The sequence below is a fragment of the Helianthus annuus genome, chromosome 5 (assembly GCF_002127325.2).
Source record: "Helianthus annuus cultivar XRQ/B chromosome 5, HanXRQr2.0-SUNRISE, whole genome shotgun sequence".
Classification (NCBI taxonomy): domain Eukaryota; kingdom Viridiplantae; phylum Streptophyta; class Magnoliopsida; order Asterales; family Asteraceae; genus Helianthus; species Helianthus annuus.
The window spans coordinates 20,974,326-20,992,793 of record NC_035437.2 but is presented as its reverse complement, the minus strand read 5'-3'; positions in this window follow the sequence as shown (position 1 = coordinate 20,992,793).

The window sequence follows — 18,468 nt, the reverse complement described above, 5'->3', positions numbered from 1 at the left end:
TTGGAGTCAGTTTACTTACCTCTGATCATCTACTCTGTCACCGGATCTTGGAGACGGACTAAACCCTCCGTTGCATCCAAATTTCAAAGCATGTCGGAAATTTTCCGATTACGGCATTGTCGGCCCATTTCTTCAATTACCCAATTTGGAAAAAGAATGGCATAATTTATAGAAGATTAAGAGGTCTGACGAAAGTGACGACTGCAAAATTAATAATATGGCATCATTACATGTCAAAACTCCACACTTAAGTAAAACGGCGGCGTCATTCATCATGATAATCGCGTTAAATGTCTAACAAAAATCAAGTGCTTACACGCACCCCAAACAAAACAGTGTTTTAACAAAATATCTAAAGGAACAGTGGAAACAAAAATAAAAACACTCATTCCTCTTCAGACTCCTCCGCCACGTCCAGCATCTGGCGTAAGGAGTCCACGCCGTCTTCGGCCACCTTGTCCATCAGCTCTGCATACGCGGGCAGCGGATCATTACAAGCCGCCTCAAGAGCATCCGCCATCTCCGCCTGAAGTTTACCTCTATTCTCTTGGAACGCAGCAGTAATCCTCTTCGTTTGTTGACAAGTAAAGTAACCATGGTAAACGTCGTCATGGTGCCCTGATTGATAAGCGGCAGCAGACAGGCGGTCCAAAAGAGCCACAAAGGACTCTGATTGGCGCAAATACTCAAAAGCCCCAACCAAGCCGTTGGTTATCAACCAATTCCTGTCACCTTGTAAACCAGCCAGACGGCTGGTCAAGCTATCCACCTCGGCGTTTGATTGCTCCAATGCACTTTCCGCCTCTTTAAGGCGCGCCTGGTGGGTGCGGACTGAACAAGCTGATTTTTCTCGGAGACAAGGGAGTCACACAGTTGCTGGAGTTTCCTAAGCTGTTCCTCCCGCTCTTCCAACTCCACAGTCAAACCTTGATAGCGCTCCTGCACCTGAGACACAAAATCAGTGTCAATACGAAACTTTTCCATCTTAGCAGACAGCTCAGACCTCAGCTTTTGAGCCTCAGCAACAGCTTTACGTTCCAACTCCTCCTGAATGGTTTTGGCATGAGCAAGGACCCGATTCTTTTCTGCTATATCGCAGGCCCACAATATCCTCTCTTCGGCAATGTTGGCTGTCACACGCTTCAGATCCTCCTCTGCCTTATTTTTCTCGGAAACAAACCGACTCTCCCTGAGACCCGCAGCTTGGAGTTGGCTTTTCAAGCGATATTTTTCATCCATCAGCTCCTGAATGGTAACCTGCGCCTGGTTGTGCTCATTGGTATCATGCATCCACCGGCGTCGGATTTCGGCCAACCTCCGCGGTTGACTAACAGCATCCACCATCGAGGCATTCATCAAGTTCTCATTATTCAGCCCCTCTACATAGGTTGACTCAGCCGGGGGGTATGCCCGCTCAACCCAATGATGCACCACTGGGGGGAAGATCAATCTGGACGACTCCGCTATCTTCCACTTAGGCTGATAGCGTTTGTCCAGAGCATTTGGATCCCAGCAAATGGTGGGCAGGTAAAGATCATCGCCCAAACGGGCCCCATCATCAACACAACCACTGCTAGATCCCCCAGCATCGCTTACAGCAGTATCTCTGGCACCGGTTGACTCACAAGCAACAGACGCTGTGGGCATCTCCTTTTCAGACGCAGAGAAAACGCCAATTGGAGAGTCAAACAGGGACATGGGAGTAGCACTTGAAAACAGCAGTGTAGAAACAGGGTTGGGCGTCACAACCACAGCAGTTGTATATACAGGCGGTAGCATAGAAGAATTGACAACGGCAACACTCGCCTGGGATATAAGGTCTGTGTAACAACTCTCACTAAAATTAATACTTAGTAGGTTAATTATCTATTAAGGAAACCCTAATTGAGAAACCCAAGTAATTCTGCATAAACCTTAAAATTTTCATAACAATCGGAATCAGGATCAGGGCCCCTAGAACTCAGTGGGGGTAAACCCTAGCTGATAATTATCTTAAATTCTTGCTGTAGAAGTTAAAATTCGTTCAATTGTCAACTCACCTAAGCTACTGGACACGAAACCACTCTAGGCTAGAAATTAGACCCGTCGCGCCACGCGACGGTAGCACTTGTTCCTGTCGCGACACGCGAGGGAGGACATTTTTCAGATATAAATAGGGGATGTTGGCACTTGAAGTTTGCTGTTAATTCGATGTCCAAACTCAATTTCTACGTTGAGTTATCACTGAAACAGTATACAACACACACTAATCTCGAAACGCTACCGCAATTAGGGTAATAACTCGATCGCTATTACGATTCAACGTCCGATCGATTGAAACTATCCAACGATTGTTTAAGTGCTGCTCAAATTGAGTTTATACTTTGTTATTCATCGTGATTTCGACTTGAATGTTTGAGTGTTGTTCGAACTCGGACTATACTCTGTCATTCGTTGTGAATCCGTTGAATTATTAAGTATTGCACCTTATTAATCGTTGTGAGGGTTTAATCTCGTGAATTGTCGTAACTGCTGTATTAGTTACTAACCCGTTTGTGTGTGCATTGTTATTTAAATTAGGTTAATCAAGGCTAATCAGTAGGCTTATACTCTGCTCGTTAAATCTGCAATGTAGGTCATTCTCTTTTTATCAACTGTTTTACAATACTCCAAAAATTATTTTCCAAAGTTATAATTACAGTGATTAAGTTTATGTAATCACCAAATTACAGCCGGTATGTGGGGTATTGTGCACAGTACTATTGTTTTATCACTTTAGGTGGGCGAACCTAATTAGTGATACCCGTCACCATTGGGGCAGCCAATGGGGGATATGACCACAGTCACCTAAGCGAGTCGAGTGACAAATACTGTGGGTAGTTGGTTTGATATCAGAAACATTGTAATCTCTCTTAATACTGTAAATTATAACAAATGAGTCGTTTTAGTAAGAATGAATGATTCACTCAGTATTTCCCCGCTGACAAAATCTTTTTCAAACATGTTTCAGGTGATCTGTTGTGAGCAAAGAAAAAGTGTCGTGGAGCACTACAAGCTTAGAAAAGTGGCTCAATGTAAATGAATAAAGAAACATGTTTTGAGAAATAAGGATTTCCCAGTGAAATCACCTTACTGTAAATTATGGGATTTATCCCTATATTATATAAACGAGCAAGTTTTAATATTAAAAGATCCTGCTTAAAAAGACTTCCGCTGTCATTTAAATAGATACCACGGGATTTCCTGCGTCGCGGCTCTGGACCGGGTCAAACCAGGGCTGAGGGCCGTGACAGTCTGAAAGGCTTGGTCCGCCTGCAGCGGAATACACAACATCCCCAGATGTCAAGGGCATAGAGGACACACCCTCAACTTGGGTCTCAGCAATGGAACCTGCACCAAATCAGATATTAAGCACAAGAACATAGAAATTCAACGCTTACATCGAAAAATAAGTCACTTACCAGTGGGTAAGGCGTGGGCGGCCTGGATTGCTTGAAAAGAAGTCAAAGGAGGCAAAATTTTGTGTTTTTTCTGCGCGCGTGGTGGACTCATCAAACTAACAGCAGCAGAAGCGTGATTATGGTGTGACTTTCTTAATATCATTGCATTCAATCGTAACATAAACTATATGATAAAACCATGGGTTTGTCATGCATTAAATAAGTTCAAAACATAACAACATTGTTTTAAAACGTAGACACCAAATTCAAGTTTTACAAATTGTACAATTGTTTTTGAGTTCATTAAGGACTCGTCAAAAGATATTGAATAATACCAAGGTTTGGAAAACATGTCTCGTCCAGGAATAAGACACACCGCCCAAACTCAAAGACCATGGATGACATCTTTATTCTTAACGCAGCATAAAAACTTCCAACGCCCGCCAGATCCATTAAAATTTCCTGAAATACATGTAGTTTTAAAAACATCAACAAAAGTTGACCGAGTTCATGTGTTTGTTTGTGTGTATGTATAAACCTTTGAAACGTTGTAAGTATGTATGTAAGTCCCTGGTATGTAGCAATAAGGAAAAGAGATCACCAATGGTTTGCAAGGCCATTGATATGTGTGAAGTGACGCAGGAAGACTCAAACCTAGCAGAATTCGCACCGGGCCTCGGCTGTAAGACACAGTCACCACATGGCCCATTCAGTGGACTCAGGGGTGGGGCTCGCTACACCCAAATAGATCTATCACTCATGTCCGTCGGTCCTACGACGAGGATTAATGGCCTTAAGTTTCTGCCTACCCACTCACATGATCTAAGTAGTATGCCCTCCTTAAGCTAACCATACCATGTATAAAATGCCTGTATAGTTGTAACATGTATTTCACCCCCGAAGTATAAAACTGAAAACAGTTAAAAGAAAAGGGGGGACATGAACTCACAGTATTGCGTCTTCAGTCTGTGTAACCCAAGTCTCCTCCGCAAACACGACTACCTACAGCGTACTAACGTCTATTAGACGAACGGGCCGTGCCATGGCTTAGCATGAAGGTTTTTGAGTTACGTTTCTTGTGTACCCAATATTATTCCAATTTATAATTATTAATTAAAATAATTATTTTAACTCTAAATTATACTTCACTTTGGAATAATTGTTAAACAATATTTCTGTATTAGTACTTCTCAAGTATTTTAGCTTCGTATTTCCTTCCCAAGGATGGGGGTCTCTCATACATGTGTATTCGTATTTTGTATGTGTGTCTTTAACCATGTATTGACGTCGTATTCCAGTGTATTACTCCAATTAGAAATATGCCAATATATTCCCAATATATATATCCAATACTTATACTTTCAAGTCCCACTTTAGAAAATATATAATAACTTATTTTGTCCCAAAAATTAATGTATTCCCAAAATATATATTTTTCCCAAAAATAATATATTTCTTAATAAACCCGAGTAAAAATACTTTTACTTTCCCAAATAATAATACATTTTCTCTTGTCCCAAAAATATGATATAACTTGGTAGTACGTGCAAAAATCATATTTTCACCTCTTTCGTATCCAAAATAATATTTACCAAAAATATATTTTATTGATGTCTTCCGGAATATTTCATAAGTTACGTTTTATTGTTCGGCTTCACACTGACAAGTGTGTAACTTACATATTTATTCCTTGTAATTTTTGGAATTATTTTGGAGTTGTAATTGTCATGGTAAATTGGTAAATTATATTGTTTTACCCTAAAATAATATACTATTCCACAAAATATCAAATATTCACAGAAGCGTATTAGTATGAAATATATACTCTAAATATATATTTATCCGCTTTTATTTACAAAAACCAACCTCCGATGTTTTGAAATTTCGTAACAAAACTTATGGTGAAGTTTATTTTGAAAGACAATGTTTAAAACATATTTATAAACATTCGTTAGAAAATAATCTCTAAATCTTGGGATTTTTAGAAAATTTCACCAGAGTTTCCCCTAAAAACGGAGGTGTCCATGCTATTAAGCATATCATTTTCTTTTCAAAATCAATCAACAATCAATCCTTAAACAATTTTACATCACCAAGAGCAAAAACTATATGCGTTACATGTTAATTATGAACTTGATATATTCCGAAAACGCGTAGTAACTTGGTAAAGCTTTTAGTGGACTTAGTTACCTTCCAAAGCGTACTTATTTCTTTAAAAGTCATATTCTTAAAAGAGTTTAGTGTTTACAACTTGTAAACAATTTTTACAAAAATTAACTTTTGAACTCTTCTTGTAAATAAAATGTTTTCACACTTATTTTATCACCAAAAATAGTGTAAGTGTATGTAATAGTCATGATCTTTAAAAAATCGATTCTTGAACTTGGTTTATTTAGAAATGTCTTTTGTAAAATCCCGGATCTACATGATCACCAACTTACTTGTTCAATTATACTTCAAGAAAAATCATTTTTATCAAGTTCATATTTTACTAGAAAGTGGTTATTTTATGTAACAAATAACCACTTTCTAATCTTGTTAAATCATATTTCTAAATATTATTTAACAAGATCCATATGGTGATTAACACCACACAAGCAAGAATCATCATAAAATTAGCAACATACTCATGACAACATCAAACTAGTAGCATTTCATCTTCAAGTAAACTTTTATGTCCATGATTCTTGTTTAACACCTTTTAGTGTTCTTGTTCTTTAGTGATTTAAACATAACCATCTTACTATAACTTTTAATCATGACACAAGATGAACAAGGGTGTAACAATGAACTTACTACTAGCATAAGGCTAGGGAAGAACCTAGTGAAGAAGATGATGGGAAATGATGATGAAGAAGCAAGAACAAGGCTCCTTTGAAGCTCCACAAGTTGCAACTTCCTTGAATCACCTTATATGCTTGAATGAGACTTGAGACCTTGATGAAGATGGTGGTTATGTGGTGGTGATGGTGGCGGTTGAGGGGAGCCGAGAAGAGGGAGGAGGTGTGGGGGGTGATGGTGTGAAGATATGAAGTATGATGAAGATCTAAAGCCATGTTTATAAGGACATCCTTCAATATTTTGTTTACATGTTCAAGTAACCAATCCAATATAAAATTAGAACAAAATCTAGGAACAAGATTGTGAATCATGGTGAAGATATTTGTGGGTCCTTTGGTGACCGAATTCAGTTAGGGGGGGGGGGGGTGGATGTAACTTTTTGATGGTAATTGGTAACTATTAGTTAAAATCCAAGTGTATACTTATATATGTTAGTTACTTGATTTTTAGTGGGTGTTAGGGTGTTCGGGGATCACGACTAGCCAAGAAATAAATAAACAATGTGTTTGGCATAAATTTGGTGTCCCGGGTAATGTCCAGTTGTTCGGTTGGATATCGTTTCGTTAAAGTGTTTGATTAGTCCGTAAAGTGTCTTTTATATATATTTTTGCAACACAATTAATTCCCGGCACTTAGGAAAGTATACAGGACCATTCTGCCATATTTTTGCACCTTACTAGCATATTAAAATGCTGAATTTTATTAATAAATGCAGAATTCTGCACTTAAAGTGTGTTTTAGGCACTTCCTGGTACTTTAACTATTACCTAGTGACGCAGTTTTATGGTCCTCACTTCCCTACACATCATACTAGGGTAGTACCCTGTCCCTGGCTCATACTGGCCTCAAAAACATTGTCTGTCCATGTGCTGGTATTGTCAGCATGTTTCTGAATTATCCTTTTCAGTGTGCTAACTGTACTTTGTGCATCAAGTATGTCACTAAGGTTTGTGTGTAATAATGGAGTGACAGTATGAAATGTGTTGCATAAGTATGCATGTAACAAAAATCAGAAAGCAGTTTAAATTGTGAGTAGTAATCTAGCACAGTCATTAAGCACATAATTAAAATAAATTAATTGTACGGATACATGCAAATTTGACAGTTGTCACAGTAACATCAGCACCCCCCGGGGCCACAGAAACGCAAACCGCCACATGTGAAGTAGTAGCCCTCGCGGCCATATATTTTCTCCCGGTGATCTTCACCCGGGTTAGTTTCTTTGTCTCTGCAGCCGAAACGCTACTTCCTCCGCTGGGGGGAGGCTGAGATATATAAGCAGTTGGATCCGCCAGCACGGCGGGTAGCAGAAACTGCTCAAGGTGAATCTTCAGCACGTCGGGTTCGTGTTCCCCAATCACGCGGTCCGCGGCCCTCAAAACAGCGTTCCGCGGGGGATCAACGAAATCAAACAAGCTCCACTTGCCTATTTGACATTTACACACGTTAATACAATTACAATTAGCAGAGTAAATTCAAAGCAAATTGCCACGTACCTTCATCATCCCTCTGGAAGGAAGGATACAACCGGATATCATGCCATAGCAAGCTCATTCCCGCCATTACCAGGGCCCCCTCTGTGATCACCGTGCACTCAGAAGGGCGTTGACACAACCTCTTAAATAGAGCATTTTCAACATAAGCATCACCAGGGGGACCGTCGTCCTTGAACTTGTCCTTGGCTCCCATTTCCATCCACTGCATTTCTCCGGGGATAACACCGGCATCAATATAGAGGAACTTCTTATTCCATTCCTTATCCCTGGAACTGGTAGGGATGTCTCTCAGACAAGACACAACAATGTCTCGCCTATCAAAAGTAAAAAAGGGAGATTTCCAAACAAGAACGAAAAAAGCCCTAAAAACTGTAATTTCAGGGATATGACCCAGGGCTATGCAAGCAAACTCAAAGTGACAAAGTTTCACTAACCCTAAAGGATGCAATTGGGAGATTTGAATGGGATACTTGTCAAGAACGACCTCGCAAAACTTGGTGATTGGCAACCGGAAATTGCACAATTTGAAAAAATCACTGAACATAGTGATTTTGCCTTTTTTCAATGGAAACGTCGTGTCTGTCTTTGACGGCAGCACTGGATTCCACTCCGACTTAATATCATAATCTTGTACAAGATTGTTGTATGATACAGGCCCCCATTTGCAATATAGTGCGTCAGAACTTGAGGGGGCTGAAGAAGATTCGCCGGTCTTGGAGGCCATTTTCGAAATCAAGAAAGTGAAGAAGTTGTGAGGAAAGATGGAAATGGAAAAACCCTAAACGGGAAACCTATTTATAAGGGATAACAACCTTTCGAATTCAAAAAGGTAAACAGATGGGAACGCGTGTCAAGACAGGGGAGATACAACTGTCATCCTAATGATGACCTAACTGTCACATCTTTTCCCATCGCTGCCATTTTCCAAAAAGCAACGGTACTCCCACTCGAGAAACCGGAACTCAAAGGGGGTATTTTGACTTTTTCCTTTTTTTGTCCGACCCCATGAAATTCATTTCATAGATTCGGACTGGGGGGACATGACTAGGTATGACCCGGAACGGCTAACCCGACCCGGTCATTACCTATTATTTTACTATAAATACTTATGGTCTCCACTATAAACGCTCAATTGCGAGTGGAACGATACGTAATTACACATGTTTATTCCAGGATGTTCCATTCTGCATGGATAAACCACGTAACCAAATCCCCAATCTTTTGGGAAGATCATGCAAATCCCTAACTTGTCGGAGCCCATCCTAAGTTAGACGAAACCCTAATGGTAAACTATAAATAGACGTAAACATCAAAGGTACGATTCATTCTGCTCTCATTTACCCTCTCTCTCTACACATATTCTTTTACTCCCAAAACCGAGACTTAATCTCACGCCGGAGGGTGGTTACAGGAATAACCTCATTCCTGTAACGAGTCCTAACGGTGTTCTGTTTTGCAGTCAGCTGTTTGGATCGTCAAAGAGTTGAAGTTCTAGCCGGAGCTTATCGTTAAGGTCAGTGTTTCTTCAACGGGCTGGATATAGATAATTTTATATACCATGTAATAAAAATGTTACATCTTTTAAAAACCCATGTATTGCACATGATTGAACAAACACGTGTATCACACAGCTTAATATAATCGGTTAACACACATAGTCGTCAATATATGCTTTTGAAATATTGAACTTTGATGTATTATATACTTTTTATAACATTTTACTTTGTTTTTTATTTATTATTATGTTAGAAACTTGTGTATTACATAAGTAATAACATTTTACTTTGTTTTTTATTTGTTAATAGATTAAAAACTTGTGTGTTACACATAGTTGAATCAATGAAATATTAAATAGTTATATTAGTAAGTAGAAAAACAAGACAAATAATTAAAAAAGAAATATTAAATAAATAATAGATAATCCAAAAAAAGTCAATATATGTTTTTGAAAAAATAAACTTTGATATACTATATACTTTATATAACAGTTTACTTTGTTTTTTTATTTATTATTACGTTAAAAACTTGTGTATTACATAAGTTATAACATTTTACTTTGTTTTTTTATTTATTAAAAGATTAGAAACGTGTATGTTACACATAGTTGAACCAATGAAATATTAAAATTAATAGTTATATTAGTAAGCAAAAATACAAAAGATATAATTAAAAAAGAAATATTAATAAACAATTGATAAACAAAAAAAGAAAATATATAATTATATAATAATAATCATTGAAATTAATATTGATAAATAACTCGCCATACCGAACAATATATATTGATTCTACTATATGATAAAACTAGGTTTTTACCCGGGATTGCTTCCCGGGCTCGGGAAAGTTATTTAGATTAATTAATTACTATTTGTTATTAATACGACCACATTACATCAACCATCTTATTCTATTCAACAACATTGTCTTAAAATCACGGAAATAGATCATGAACCAATATTATAGATCAAACAAAAGCACAACAGGACCACATGAATAACATCGTTTTCAATTTTACTTCAATGCACTTAAATGATCGGGTGATTTGGGATTTTGTAAAAATGTTTGTTCTTGTACTTCTTAACAAAATAAGATGTTCACCAAAATTCAAACAGATGTTGACCAAAAGTAAATCAAATGTTCAACATAAACACTGAATCTATAACAACAGATACTACAGACACTGATTATATTCAAACTACTGATAAATAAACACTGATTCTTCATTCCACTGTTGTAATCTAAGCACTGATGTTAAGGATCAGTGCTATCTTCAAAGGGTGATCAGACCTTGAATGACAATGCTTTGATCTTCAACAATGCTTGGATCCCATCAGTAGTTTGAGCTTCAATTTTTATGCTTCATCAGTGGTTGGATTCCAATGTATGTTGAAGCTTTGCTGAGTTGTTATCTTCAAGTGCCATTTTCTTCATAGCCTCTTTAAAATATACAGCTTCTTGCTCTTTCTCTTCTGCATCAGTCAACTTTTGCCTCTTTCTTTGGTTTAACATAATGACAGAGGTATATGATGATGTGAACAGTGGTTTAGAATTGTGGACCTGCTTCTTTGACATGTTAACAGTTTTGTAATCAGGCTTCTTTGGAAGGCTAGGATCTGTTTCTCTCCTTTTTCTCAACCTTTCATAAGCTTCATCAGTGTACTGCCTTGTCCATTTTGCTATGGCCTTGGCAGGTGCAACCTTTGCATCAACCAACTCTTGTTTCTTTCTTTTATACTCCAAGGTAAGATCATCAATAGAATTTTTGTATTTATGCCAGTTTGGTGCTGACCTTTTCATGCTTGGATCTCTTTTTACTCTTTCAATTCTATTGAGTTCTGCTTTGAGACCAACAAGTGGCCAATCTTGAAATTGTTCTTCCTTGGCAGGGTAGAACTTCTCACTCATAATCAGTGCCAGAATGTCTTTTCTCACATCTTTTTGCAGGCCAGGTTCTGGTGGTAAATTTGACATTTCTTTACTCAAATCTCTAGCATAGTCTTCCATGAGCTTGACTTTCGTGAGTAAAAACTGATAATGACTTGAATACACATTGTCATTTTCTTCTTCGCATTCAACCCTAGCTATTATTTGAGCTTGTTTAGCTTTTAGTTTTAGATATTCATCCATGTTTTTTGGATTTCAAAAACCAAGCAGAGAAGGGAATTTCCTTTTTGAAGGATCATCCACCGTGTAGAACTGCCTCATTTCATTCTTTACTGCATGCACTTCCAGTGGATAACTGGCAGCTGCTGGGGTAGTATCTGCAGAGTCATATCCTTGAAGAGCTATTGGATCTTTGATTGGATTGACCAATTTTGGAGGAATGAAAGATTCAGGGTTGGTGATTTTAGAAGGTACAGATGAAACAGGATCAGGTGCTGGTATGTCATCATCATGCACTTGAAGATTTTTTCTTCTAGTATACACACTTTCAGGAGGAGGTGTTTCTATTTGAGGTTTTGGAGCAAACAGAATTATGGCTTGGGAAGGATTGTTAAAAGTGGTAGGTAATTGACTAACAGTTGTCGAAACAACTGGTGTCTCAACCACTGTTGTCACTACAACTGTTGATGTATCAACAGTTGTCTTTTGCTTTAAGGCAGGTGGTGAGTTTTGTGATGATGGTTTTGTTTGTGGTGTTTGAGTAGTGATGGTATGTGTTTGACTAACAGCTGTTGAAACAACTGGGGTTTCAACCACTGTTGCAATTACCACGGATGATGTGTCAACTGTTGTCTTCTGCCTTTTAGCAGGTGGTATTGGTGGTGGTGAAGGGATTTTTTGTAATGGGGATAAGGCAGTGGATGTAGTGTGTGTTGAAGTGGTAGTGGTGAAAGTTGTTTGGATAACAGATGTTGAAACCACTGAAGAAGCAACAACTGTTGATACAACAGGTGTTTTAACATCTGTTGGTTTGGAAGATTGATGTGTGGAGCTTTTGGAAGGTTTGGGATTTTGTTTTGTGGATTTGGGAGGTGTGGTTTTGGGTTGTATGACTTTTCTAGTAGACTTTCTTATGGGCTGAGGATTTTCTAGATCCTTTGGCTCAGAAATACCCTGTTCATTCATCTCCATAAAAACTCTCTTCTCCTGTTCAAACCATCCTTTATCCTTTTCCTGCATATCCTTTTTCACCCTTGCTTTTGCATTAGCAATGGCATTTAAGGTTACATCAATCTTTTTGGAACCATCTGGCAAAGGGATGTGTGCAAGCATTGTTGAATTATCTGGTGCAATGTACAGACCATCTTCATATCCCTTTTTCTTCAACTGCCTCATTTTCTCCGCCATTTTGGCATTATTTGGTGGTGGTTTGTCCACAAAGATGATAGAGGGAGGAGCAGTGCCAGCGGTGTTCATAAAGTGAGCCTTCAGGGTTTTTATATCTGCCTGGGTGTCTTTGAACCTGGCTTCCATGATATTTTTGATATTTTGAAGCTGAATTTCATGTTGCTGTTCAGCATTTGCTCTTTGTTGGTGAAGCAGAGGTTGAAATAATGGCCAAAGGTCAGTGGGAGCAGGTGGTGCCTGCTGTTTTTGTAACAACTGTTGCAGTATGGTTTTGATTTCTGCAACAGATGTATCCAGTTTGTTAACCCTCTCCATCAATTTTCGGTACATTAAACCATCATCCAATTTAATGGGATCATCTGATTTCCCACCAGAGGTGGTTGTAACAGTGGTTGACTGAGGGAGACTTTCCCAAAAGTCATCCCCTGTTGCCCCTTTTTCTTAGAACTGGGGACTTCTTTCCTCAGCAGAGGTTTCCAATCTAAGCTCACCAGTGTATATAGGATACACACCAGTATTTAGAAAGGTTCCCATAGAAGAAATTGCCTTCAAGGAAGTCTGATTAATGAAACTACTGTACAAGTGTAAACTAGTGGGTTCAACACTTGTAGTAGCTGCTTCACTTGAACTACTGACAGGAAGTACTTGTACATCCTGCAGTGTAACCTCCTCAGGTGTTGTTGGTGGGTTAGCAATGATAGGGAGCTCAGACTCGGTCACTTTCTGTGGCATGCTCTCAGTGATAGGTGGTTGAGAGGAATTGATTGCTATCTGAGTTATATCAACTGCATCCAACAAAAGTTTTGTTTGTGGTGGAATTGTAACAGTGAGTATGGAAGTGGAAAGAGGATTTACCCTGGGCAGTGGGCTGGGGATGATGGATTCAACTGAGTCCAAAGCAACATAATTTGATGTTCCTATTCTTACAACCTGTTCTTTTTGAAAAGACACAGGAGGAGCTTGAGGCTCAAGTTGATCTGCTGTGAGGAAGTAGCAGCAGTGGTTTCTGGTGACTTTTGTGTTTTCACCGGCAGTTGCTCTAGGATCTCATCTTCCAGAGTTGCCTTTGTTTTAGGTTTGAGGGGCTTTTGTGTTTTCTTTTGTCTTGGTCTTTTGGTGGATTTAGGTGTGGGGTTCACAGCAGTTGTTTGGCTGCTGTGATCACCTTGAGCAGTGGGCTCAGCAGCAGGTGCCTGAGGAGCAGTGATAGCTGCTAAAGTCTGCTCAGGAGCCTCTGCTTGTGTTTTGGACACTTTTGATAGCTTTGTAAATGTTAACGGTGTAAGACCATTTATTTGAAAAGATTCACCCTGGATGAGTACATGAGCATCATCCTTTCCAAATTTCTTTTGAAAATAAAAGCTTAGGAACCTTGGAAATAGTAAAAATGATTGGCTATCAACATTTTTTACCAAGTCATTAAAGATCTCCTGTGAATAGTTAAAGTTTTCCCCATGCAAGATAGCATATGCCAGGTATTGGATCTTTAATGGAATTTCATTTAAAGCAGTGGTCTTATTAGAAACACACATTAAGAGGGTATGAAACAAAAACCTTGGGGCAGGGGGAACACTGCCTTTTTGCAAAGTGTCTTTTTTCATTTGTTTTGCATACCCTCTTTCTAAAAAATCTGTTTGATACTCTATTTTAGGGAAAGAAGTCTTACCTTTAAGATCATTGAGTTCAAACACCTCAGAGATGGTTTGTGGTGTGATTTTAACATCAACACCCTTTATCGAGGAATTGATCGCTATGGGTGTTTTATCTTGATATTCAAGTTTTGCATTTTTCCAAAATTCCCTCTGGGTTGCCAAGTAAATCGGAGCATCAGAAGTCAACAAAGTTTTGTACTTTGAAGACGAAAGGGCATCTATGACGGAATTGAACGTTTCAGTGTTACTTGGTTTTGTCAACAGACCCAAGTAGTTATGGGGAGCTTTGTATCGAATTTCTATGACCTTTTGACTGGATTTCCTTTTAACTGATGAAGACCTTGATTTTGCCATTTGAGGAAGAAGGATGATGAGGAATTTTGAGAGAAATGGAGGATAACTGCTTTGAAAAAGGAAAAATGAATTCGATTTGACAGTTAAAAAGCTGTTTGGGGGTTTTGATCAGGGTTTTATAGCAGAAAAAGTGAATGCTGGCGTGGCAGCGGTTACAAAAGATCTGAAGGCTATGAATTGTCCACGAGCCAACCCCTGATGAGTAATGGAACACAGTTGTTTTATAAAGACACTGATGGAATAATAATAGTGGTTGCAATGATTACAATGAAAACAGTGGGAGACTTTAAGTTATCAGTGGATAGCCTGAAAACATTTTAATGCTTATAATTCATAAAAAATTTTCATTTTAACTATTTTTAAGATGAATGTTGAGATTTTTAAAATAAAGTATTACATATAATCAGTTAGCATGCTGGGGTGATGTGATAAATACCGTTATATATAAACAACTTAACAATCTAACAGAGTATAAAACACCGATGTGATAAATATGTTAACATAAACAAAGGTAGAATATCTGCTTTTAATTTGAACAACTTTTGTTATTAGGCAGTGGTTCGTATTTGAGTTTGTATAGCGTTTGTCTCGAGAGATAAACTTTATGAACCACTGCTACACTAAACACTGTTACATAAGAAACACTGATAAATAAATAATAAAATTGAATCCGCTGTAGTTGCTAAAATGCAGCTGCTACTGAGCAGTGGCTTTCCTTTCGTTGATCAGCCTTTAGGTACATAAGTGGTTGTCTTTAACAGGGCTTTGTCCTCAACAGTGGAACGCTCTCATCAGTCTTTAAGTACATCAGTCTTTATTGAACATCTGATTTACTTTTGGTCAACATCTGTTTGAATTTTTAGTCAACATCTTATCCTATTGTGCTTTTGTAAGATCTATAATATGGGTTCATGATCTAATTCGGTGATTTTAAGACAATGTTGTTGAATAGAATAAGATGGTTGATGTAATGTCGTCGTATTAATAACAAATAGTAATTAATCTAAATAACTTTTCCGAGCCCGGGAAGCAATCCCGAGTAAAAACCTAGTACCGTTATATATAAACATCTCAGTGATATGAAATCTAACAATCTAACATAGTATAAAACACTGATGTGATAAATATTGTAACATATAAATACTGTTAACATAAACAAAGGTAGAATATCTGCTTTTAATTTGAACCACTTTTGTTGTTGGACAGTGGTTCGTCTTTGAGTCTGAATAGGGTTTGCCTCGAAAGATAAAATATAGCTAACCACTGCTACAGAAAACACTGTTACAAAAGAAACAATGGTACATAAATACTAAACTTGAATCCACTATAGATGATGAAGCACTGCTGCTACTGAGCAGCGGTTTTCCTTATACGGATTGATCAGGCTTTAGGTACATAAGTGCTTGTCTTTAACATGGCTTTGTCTTCAACAGTGGATAGGCCTCATCAGCCTTTAAGAACATCAGTCTTACTCAAACACTAAATAATAAATAAAAATAAAATACAACATAGATTCATAAAATTAAATTTATTCATTTATTCATGACCTTAAAACTAAAAGTCCAATAATTACATGACATACTGAACAATATTAAAGTTCAAATCTAAGAATAACAGCAAGAATTAAGAAACTTTGGTTTCAACTCCATCGATTGCTGAACCTCTAGATGTATGTACTTCAGCATCGCTAAGAACTGCACATCTCTATCACCGCACTCTATATTACTGACAACACAAATAACAAACAAACCTAAAATGCAAAGTTCTCTTCTCAACTGTTGTAGCACATCTAAGTTTTCAAGATATTGCACGAATCTATCCATACTTTCTATAAAAGAAGAAATCCCATGACAAATCTGACGCAAGAAAACCTGACTTTCGATTTAACGAAAATCGAACAACGCAACTTTTCACGATGTTGCAACAATGATACTGCAACATCGATATTGAAAGGTTGATGTGTGATGGGAAGCTTCATTAAAACGACGATGTTGGAACAATAATACTGGAACGATAACATGTTCAACAAACATTGGAACAAAGAAGTGTAATCGAAGATTAGCGCCTAAATCACGAGAAAGATGCATTCGAGAGAGAGAGAGATACGCACACATATATGAGCGAGCGAGATTTGAATGTGATAGCAGATAATTATATCTTATTTATAGCATTAGAACATACGGTTTGAATTTTGAATTTTGAATGTGGGAACTAATAATTATTAAATTATCTTATTTATTGGGAACTGATGTTTATTGGGAACTGATGTTTATTGGTAATCGACAGTAGTATATATCCTTATATCCTCCTTTATTAAAATATTAAATATTAAATATTTGAATTGTTATGCAAAGTAGGAAAAAAAAGAGAGAGAGGGTCAATTGTCATGATGACTTTTCTGTAATTACTGATATTATCAGTAATTACTGATCTGATTTGAAAGCAACTGTCATGATGACTTTTCTAATTTTTAAAACATAATAACCGTGAGTTTGAAATTCACATTTTGCATATTTTAAATGTCCAAAGCTCAAGAAATTAGCATTAATTACTGATTTGATTTACAACAAATAGTCATCAAGAATTTTTTTTTTATTTTTTAATATAATTTTAAATTTTATGATCAAAACAATGTTGGAGGAAATCTTACCTCATTGGTATGTAACGATGACGTAAAATGGTAATTTCATTGTAATTCTAGTTTTTATTTGATAATTTCAATCTATCACTAATTAACACCATCAATAACAAAAAAGTGAGCAGTGGCTGTTTTTTTAGGAAAACCATTGATTATCATTAGATGTCAACAATAAAAAAGTGAGCAGTGGCTATTTTTCCTATCAGATGATACCCAACAGTTTTTTAAACACTGATATTTGGACAGTTAATGGTCAACAGATTTTGAAGAAACATATGTTTCGCCTTATATATCAGTTGTCTGGACTTAAACAGAAGTTTGAGCTTAAACAGATGTTTGCCCATAAACAGAAGTTTGACAATAAACAAGTGTTTGCCCATAAAGAAATGTTTATCTGGTGGTTTAAAACCACTGTTGAATTAAAATTGTTTTTGTGGAGGTTGAAGGGGATTGAAACGACTGTTGGGTTAAAATATTGTTTTTTTGGAGAAGGAACATGCTTAAAATGGTGGTTTAAAACCACTGTTCGGTTAAAACTATTCAACCTAACATGTGTTTCCATTAACTATTGACGAAATTGCAAACAGATGTTGAAACCACTGTTTGTTATTGTACTTCTTTACAAAATTACATAGAATTCAAGAAAATGAAACAATGACTTAAAGAACTATAATTTAACACATAATCTAATCGGGCAAAGCAATCTATTATATGAGAATTCACTGATTCTTACAACATGAAACAAAACATCATCATCTGCAATAATCAGATGATCAAAATGCAGTGCATGAAAACGCTTCTTCAGCTGTTGAAGAGTAGCCCTTTCCTCATATACTTAATCCTTAACTTTGTTCATAAAGAGCTCCTATAAAACAAACTTTATGCTTCTTTTAATACAAAAAAGGCAGGAAACACCATTACTCTAGTAAGATAAAATCTTATCTTAAAACAATAGCAGATCCTTTCTTGCGTTTAGTAGGAACTACTGTGGGTTCTACATCATCATCTTCTGCACAAGTCAATTATAATCATCATTTAGTCATAAGAAAAATTATTTTACCTATAAATTTAATAATCTTTCTTTGTGTTTAATTAAACTTTATGCTTCTTTGAATACAGACCTATAATAACCCGCAGCAGATTGTATGAATTTCAAATAACTGTGATTAGACTGAAATATAAACCGAGAATTAGAGTATATCACTTCAAAATTAAAAACTCAAATTTGAAAATCGGAGTAGCAAAAAACACATACTTTAAACGATGTTGGAACAATA